The sequence below is a fragment of the Frankliniella occidentalis genome, unplaced genomic scaffold (assembly GCF_000697945.3).
Source record: "Frankliniella occidentalis isolate FOCC.00 unplaced genomic scaffold, Focc_3.1 Scaffold183, whole genome shotgun sequence".
NCBI classification, from domain to species: Eukaryota; Metazoa; Arthropoda; class Insecta; order Thysanoptera; family Thripidae; genus Frankliniella; species Frankliniella occidentalis.
The window spans coordinates 285,810-294,138 of record NW_026267309.1 but is presented as its reverse complement, the minus strand read 5'-3'; the positions used below and the strand labels follow the sequence as shown (position 1 = coordinate 294,138).

At 42.0% G+C, this 8,329-nt stretch overlaps 1 long non-coding RNA gene across 4 annotated transcripts in view; it reads left to right on the top strand.

Moving 5' to 3' along the window:
- The window catches only part of LOC113215896 (uncharacterized), a 4,664-nt gene extending 1,781 nt beyond the window's left edge, over positions 1-2,883 (top strand). For 3 of the 4 annotated variants that reach the window (XR_008011668.1, XR_008011666.1, XR_008011665.1), the window contains 7 exons: positions 180-305; positions 379-686; positions 804-921; positions 1,084-1,244; positions 1,357-1,467; positions 1,614-1,780; positions 1,891-2,883. This is a non-coding gene — a long non-coding RNA (uncharacterized LOC113215896). The remainder of the gene's footprint in view (positions 1-179; positions 306-378; positions 687-803; positions 922-1,083; positions 1,245-1,356; positions 1,468-1,613; positions 1,781-1,890) is intronic. The other variant, XR_008011667.1, reaches the window with a different exon arrangement.
- The last annotated feature ends 5,446 nt before the right edge of the window (positions 2,884-8,329 follow it).

The following is an 8,329-nucleotide window of genomic DNA, read 5'->3' as shown; positions in this document are numbered from 1 at the left end:
CCCCCCGTGGGACCGGCGCCGAGTCGCAGCGACCAGGGCATTGTGTCGGCCGCAGCTAGCTGTGCGGGTCTATTTATTACATTGTGACCGAGGGATCACGAGGGCAAACTGATCGCTTATTGCAACCGCACGTAGGAACCAGTGTCTAATACCGTGTTCTCTGTTTCACTTCCACGCAGCTGCCCCGGCCGTCGAGACCTCAGCCGCCTGGACTCCACCCCGGGAGAGCCAAGCAGTGCGTCACCACCAGGTCACCACGGCTTCGCCGCGGAGGGCCGCTCCCGTGTCTTCGTGGTCGTCTACAAGTAAGCGGAAGCTCTCATTTGTTATTGGATATTATGTTGGAATGATTCTAATCAAGTTTCGTCCCTGTTGCAGAGTAACCGTGAGGCACGCCTGCACTCGTCAGCTGCTGCAACCGCCGGCCCCACGCCCCAGCGGGGCCTCCGCGGGACATCCTCCCGCCAACGTTTCAGCTCCAGTAGAACGTTATTCAATTATTTGGAGATGTTCAGATATGCTCGTTTCTCCACTTGCTTCTCCAGTTCCAGTTCCACCCCAGTCAGCAGGAATTCACTGCGGTCGGCGACCACATCTCGATTCCAGGACACTGTTGGACTCCACACCCCGACATAGGTGTCTGCTATCAACTCAGCTTCGCAAGTCTACCAGAGTAATCGGGAAAGGTAAGAAAGTGTTTCGCCTGGGCCGGGGCTGAGATATCTTCCAAATTTATGATAATGTGCATTTACGACTTACTGTAAAATGTTTTGATTTCTAATATCTACCTATCCCCTGCTCAGGTTGTTTCTTGGTGACGATGCCTCAGATTCCACAAACTCGCAGCCTGAACAGAATTTGGTATCTAATTCTCTGAAACCCGCCACTTTATGGATTCCTTTGACTGCATAAGAGTGTCAGGTAATTAATACCTTCAATATATTCAAATATGAAGATTCACTCTACTCTTTTCAATTTACTTCATGTACAGTAATTTCTGACCCACCATATGGTGGGTATAGGACAAATTTGTTGTGACATCTATTTGACGTCACTGATTAATCTCCACTTGCTTTTCCACAGTTCCAGGCCAGTTCCAGTTCCAACCCCGTCACCATGCATCAACCCACTTCGGTCAACTAAGGTATCTCGACTCCAAGCCCTGCAGAATCTCCAGGACTCTCCAACCTGATATTGGACTTTGCTTCTAACTCTGCTTTGCTGTCTCAGAGTAATGAGGAAAGGTAAGCAACTGTTTTTACCAGCCTGAGACATATTTTCCATGTTTAATTTATTTTCAATTTAAGATTTTTTGTCAAATGTTCTCCTTTTCATAACATCTACCTATTCCCTCAGGTTCTTTCTTGGTGACCATGCTGCAGGCTGACAGCTCCCACAACTCCAAAAATTTGGTGCGAAATTATCTGGAACCCGCCACACTTTGGATGCATTGGCTGCAATAGTAAGGTAATACCTTCAATATATCTAGATATGAACACACTTTACTCTTCAATGCACTTCATGTACTGTAATTTCTGACGCTCCAAAGGACAGAAATTTGTCACTGGCATCAATTTGACATCACTGGTTAATCTCCACTTGCTTTTCCACAGTTCGAGGCCAGTTCCAGTTCCACCCCCCGTCAACAGGAATTCACTGTGGCCAGCGAAGACATCTCAACCCTGGTACTCACAAGACCTGCAGGACTCTATACCCCGGCATCCGACATTGCCTCCTGCTTCTAACTCTGCTTCGCTGTCTCCAAGAATAACCAGGAAAGGTAAGCAACTGTCTTCACTAGGTTTAGATATCTTCCATATTTTTAATTTTCTTTGAATTTATTATCTACTTAAATATGTTTTACGAAGTAACGATTATCTACCCCCTCAGGTTATTTCAATGCTCTGCTCTGCCACCGAATGGGATCCTTCCACCTCCAAATTTCAAGACACGCAATTTATTGTTGACCTTATACTTCGCAAACATTCAGCATTTAAGTATAGTCAAAGTGTTTGCATACAAATCTGTCCTTATCTTTGAGTGTAGCATTAAGGTGTTCATTCACTTGGTAATACGTTTGTCGCATATCAATCTCTCTCTTGACTTGCTCTTCTTGACTGACTCCCCTTCTTTGTACATCTTTGAGCATGATCACCTCATTTTTTGGTTGTAGTTTTTGAATTTATTTTTTAGTTTGTTGCATGTTTAGTGGTTGTGAATGTGGGGTCTTGTGTAAATTCCATGTGGTTTACCTCTCCTATGGCATAACGAACTTAACAGTTCCACTTCTTTCTTCTGCGCATTTAAATAATATGCACAAACGTATATCATCCAATTTAAATTATGAGCTATGCACTTTTCTAGAATTTATTTATTAATTTTCTCTATGTTCAGTACTGTGTCATTACTTCAGAGGCAATTTTCTCTAGTTTTGTTTGTCTTGATGTGGATTTTTAGCCAGTTGGGCTCAAACTTTCAGTGAAGGCCTATTCCTTTGTTATTGCCATTTTGCTAATTGCGCTCTGCCTTCGTATTTGATTTAGCTAGGCTTGTTATTGTTAATCTAATAACTCGTTGATAGCCGTGTAGCAATGTTAATATCAAAGGCCAAGATTAGACTTTATTGCCTTGTTAATTAACTTGCTTCATTTTACGGGATTCCTAAACTTCTAGCAATGTTAAGTCGTTTTCTAGGCAAAAGGCCGCAATCCATAGGGTTGCTTATTTAATTTTGTATTGACTTAGCTATCTTATCTTTCAAAAAGGAAAGATGTGTGCTACTCTGATAGTTCTATCCCCGGCAGAGTGCGCCCCACAGCAGTCAGCCTTTCCTTGTTTGTTGCCCTCACTTGTACCTGTCACTTCTGGTTTGGCTTTGGAGCATTAAACTTGTTCTCTAAAGCAGTCTCTTCTATTTTACCCTCGCCCACCCACACATACTGCCTATATCTATTTGAATATATAATATATACTGCTCTACCCTCTGCCAAGTATTGCGGGTATGGCCCTAACTTTGACGCCACAGCCCAACGAAAACCACGAAATCGTCGATTTCGATAAAACCAAGGTGTTTCCCAGCCTTTCGGCCCCACTTATTCGGAATAGTCTGAAACACTATCGGGACGTATCGGAGTAGTTTCTGTAACTACTCAAGCCTCTCTTTAACATAAAAAGTAGGCCATTATTTTGGTTCTTTTAACGGTTTGGCGTGCTCAAAAATGTAAAAATCGTCAAAAAACAAAATTTAAAAAAGAGAAATTAAATTCTTTCTGTTTCATTTTGGGGGGGGGGGGGGGGGATATCAGTGGCTTGTGGCCGCGCCTCGGCTGTCGCGAAGCTGCCGAGTTCAGCCCCAGCAAGCTCTCGTAGCGCCTGGTAGGTAGACACCATCTAGTCTGCAGTGCAAGCGTGTACTGCAGGGTGGCCTACCTTGAGTCTCGCAGGCGCCGAGCTCCCCTAATTTGCCGAATTAATTTAAGGAAAACGGATATACTTTGGACGATGCCTAAGGCCACACGAAGGGGCGCCCCCGCACAGGCCGCGAGGGTGCGGCTCGCGGCCGTCGCGGGGCTCGCGACCCGCGGTGGCGCCGCGGCGCGCAGTGGGAGGCCTCTACTTGTCCGCCCGTCACCTTCCGCCTGCAGACTCCAGGCTAGGCAAACCCGCATTGCCGAGACTCCCCTTACAGAGTCAGGGTAGGCCACCACATCAGCACGCCTGCTGAGCTGGTTGTTGCCTGTCAAGTTCAGCTTCCTTTTCCTCTGCCCTTGTCTTGGATGTAGATATTAAATGATCAAACATTGATTTGAACAAATTATTATTTTGTGATAGTGTTACGTTTCTCCTGTTTTTGCCTGAGTCAACAAGTTAATTTTTTCCTCTTCTTCATCACATAGTTTGTATCAATTGTCTGAAAGCTCTATTAAATTCACAGCACAAATAATGTGAGGCAAAGGGACACTGCCAGTGAGTAGCTCTTCTGGCCATGTGTATATAGCACTTGGTGGATGAGGAGTCAGGAGGGAGACATCTGCTTCGTCTTCTGATGTGTTTATGTCTGATATCAGTCCAAAATAGTAGGACGAGTTGATCACAAGAAGTGCAAACTGACCCTCCTGAAAGGGTATGTCTCCTGTTCTCTGGTAGCTTAGTCTATGCCCTAATGCATACTCTTGATCAGAACTGAATCTCTTGCATGCAACGGTAAAGCCTACAAAAAAATGAAACAGGTTAAAAAACTTGATATAGTTTATACTAGATTGGCTATTTTGATAGTGTTGCCTTATGTCTCAAATTAATTTTGAATAGTCCGTACCTGGCAGAGGTGTGAAGTGATGAAAACTCCTTGTCGCTGGCACTGTTGATGGTGTTATTCCAAATGTATCAAGCTCGATTCTTGCTGCAGAAAGTTCTTCTTTGGTGAAATATTGGTATTCTATTTTTGATGGTTTGCTTTTACAGAATTGAAATAGCTTTTCTGCTCCAATAATCTGGTCATTGATGGGGCGCTGGAGGCTTGCTTTCCATGCATCTCTTTTTACCACACCTCCAATACCATCACATGCCGACTTCCCATGACTTGTAGCAAAAAAACTAAACGTAGCTTTCAATCCAAAGAGCTCCTCATGTCGGCACAAATTTAAAAAGGTATTTTTATTTTTATATTGCTTTGCGCATCCATCTGTAACCCAGGGAAGATTGGTTTTTATGTAGCTTGTGACCTTCCTCTGAGTTAAATAGACAAAACCTACATCATGGTTCACGTCCCCAGAAATAAAGCAGAAACTTTTGTGATGACGAGCATTGTTTTCATCTTTGTAATTAATCAAAGCCGGGTGAAGAGACGCCTGTTCTTTTGACCAATGCTGGGCTGGAACGGCATCTTGAATAACAGTCGAGTAGTTCATACTAAAGTCCATTTGAACTATGCATTTTGTTGTAGGCATATTTTCTTTCTGGTCCTTAAAATGATTTGCCTGTTTCTGTGCAATAAAATCTTGGACAATAACCTTGTCAAAGGCTTTTGCAGTAATTTTAATTACATCATACATTGGTGCACTCAGTGAAGTCAGCTCAGCTCTGTAGATGTCCACTGTTGGTAATTCACTGAAGCTTCCATTAAATTTCGGACTTCCTCTTGGTATTCTGCTTCCTCTTCAATGTCACCAGTTAGCTCTTGCTTGATAATTTTTTCTGTCAAAACGTTTACAATTTCAGATTGTCCTGGGCACTTTGCATAGATTTTGAGATGGCATTCTCTTTTACCTTTCTCACAGACAAGCTCATCAATAATGTCCCTAAAATTATCATTAATTGGAAGTGCAGCTGGTAATAAAATTAAGTTTTTGTTTATTTGACACACACAGACATTATGTGTGCCAGAAGAGTCAGCCAGCACACACCAAACAGGTCTCAGTAAACAAAATAGAAACCGTCCAATTTTTGTGAACGGATGCTTTAATCTAAATAATTCATAAGCTTCATTCAAATTTAAAAGAACCAGCCTTTTTTGTTCATAAATTTTAAATCCAATAGATTTACAATTCCTCTTACCAGGCATCATTCTTGATATATCATTGCTTTGATAAAAGCGCTCTTCACCAATTCTTTTTCAGCATCATCTATTTTTTTTCTTGTGTATGGCTGCAGCTCAGGAAATATACCCCACTCTGCCTTTAGCTTTCTTCCTTTGATAATAAAATATTGACTGACATTGAAGAATGTAGATGCATATGCTTCTGACCATTGAGAAGGGCATATAGTGAGCAACAGAATTTTCTGCCGTGAGTTGCATTTCAAGAGTCTTTCCTTAATTTCAAGTAGCAAATTGTTGTACTTCTCAGCATACTTTTGACCATTAGTAAGTCTTCTGGGTTTAAATCATAAATTAAACAAATGTCTTTCATAATCACATCAGAATGTGCATTCAATTTACGTAGTGCCTCTTGAATTCTTCCTTTCTTTGATACGGTTTTCTTTTCATCTTGAGAGGGCACTCTTAACTGCGACAGATTTACTTTTGCCTCTGATTTTGGTGAAAGTAAGTTGTCTTGAGAGCAGACCTGGGGTGCTTTTGCTTCATTTGGAGTGAGTTCTAAATTGTCTTCCTTAGATGTTGAAAGGCAGTCACTTTTATCAATAGCCTTACGACAATTGTCACAAAGAAATTGTTTTGCTCTTATGACGACTCCTCGTTCCCTGGCTTTCAGTGCATATACCAAACTAACTTCCCGCAGTGTGCTTGGGTTCAAGTATTCCTTGAAGTGCTGTATAGGCTCGCAACATTTTTTTCTATGTTCTTTCTTCAGATCATTTTCATTCGGCATAACATCCCCCAAGAATTGATTAAAATCACGATGTAGTGATTAAAATGAAGAGCACATATGGTTGAAATTTCAGAAGAACTCCATTTCCCAGAAGCCCAAATGAGAGCTACTTTTTCTTGTTTAGATAAATTCTTAAACTCCTTGTATGGCCTCTCAGAGCACATTTCTGTACCATCATAAAAACAACATTTCAGCTCTGAAAAAAAAAAAAAAAGGTGGTAAAGTAAAAATGAATACAAATTGTTGACATCACGCATAGCATAACTGTTGACATTACTTACCCTCTGAAGAGAGATCTCTTTTTTCTTGTGAGGTAAAAAGAGGTTGGCTTGCACAATCATCAAAAGCATTTGGTGCTTCACTTAAACTGTCAACTGCAAAGAAAATTTAAATTAGATCATGAAATTTTCCGTGAAAAAAATATAAAAGGATCAAATGTAACCTACCATCAAGATCCTGAACATAAAATTCGAATGATGAAAGTATATTGCTTAGACCAGGAACATCAGCAGCTATAATAAAAATAAAACAAAATGATTAGATTATTTTACTTACAGGGTCACTACAGGGGAGGGCTTGGGAAGGGGGGAGGGGTATGCATTTGTAAATTGCAATTTAGAAAAATAGTTAACTCTGAGATCTACCTTGTTCGTGACCATGAGTAGTATCACTAGATGTGTCATCTACTAAGCTTGGTTCACTCTCACCAGGCAGTGCTTTAGAACCGGAGGCATCTTCAACAGCAACTAGAAAAAGAAAGCATTACTAGTAGACATTCCTAAAAATATAGATGTTACTTCTAAGTAAGCAAAAGAGAATAGAAAATATTTTTAAAAAACATTTGTTTATCTGATAACATAGTGAATATAATTACCGTTTATAGAGAGGTCTCTGATTTCTTGTGACGAGAATAAAGGTTGGCTCGTATTCAGACCAGCAGTGCTGAAAGCTCCATGGTGGGAGCTACTGGAATGTAACAAAACCAATATGAATATAACAAACTTATTAAAATATATTGCTTACAGAGTTCACTAGAGGGGAGAACTAGGAGTGAGGGAAGGGGTATGCATTTTTTAATTGCAAACTGGAAAAATAAGGTTAATTGTAAGATCTACCTTGTTTGTGGTCATGAGTAGTATCACTAGATGTATCCTCTAAAAAGCTTGGGTCACTCTCAACTGGAAGTGCTTTTGAAGAGCTGGCAGCTTCAACAGGAAAATACAAATAATAAATATGTTATGTGCGCGCGCGGAATTCAAACGCCCAGTGGAACAAGGGGGGTTGATAGGCAAACAGGCTGATTCAAGAAGATTGGCCCCCAGAGTTTGTTTAGGAGGTTTGGGTTCGAGTCGGAGTGTGATCAGGGAAAAAGTGCGTTCGAATAACGTAATTGCAACATTCTGCACGACGCGTGCGCATAGTAAAACATAGAAAAGCTGCACGACGCGTTTGAATAACTCTAAAACTGTTATGCGCACGCAGAATCAAAATTTCCAACATGTCAACAACAACGCATGTAAGGGACTGCCTGCCTACGACAATTAATTCAATATTGCATTTCTCACTCGGAACCGGAGCCTGGCGCCTGCAAGACTCGGGGTAGGCCACTCCGCAGTACATGGCTGATAGCAGACGATATATTGCCTATCCACCAGGCGCTACGAGAGCTTGCATCTGTCGGTCACCTACCCACACCGACGTTTGTCGCTGTTCTGTGCAGAATCGCATCATACGAAAGGGGTTTGGTGAGAGCTGACTGCGTTTATTTCACTCGAATGTTTTTGGCCTGTCAGAGATCCATTTTAAAAATAAAGCAAGCGGGGAAGAAAAAACAAGCAGAGGCCCGCCCTTCCGCCAAACGAAGTTGCCAGCTCCGCTTCGCTCCGCCGGCAACTCCGTTCGGCAGGGGCCGGGCCTGCTTGGCCTGCCGGCGGCGATGGTCGGGCCTGCGGCCCGACCATTTCTGTCACGCAATTTGCGGAAGAACATAATCAAATGATGTA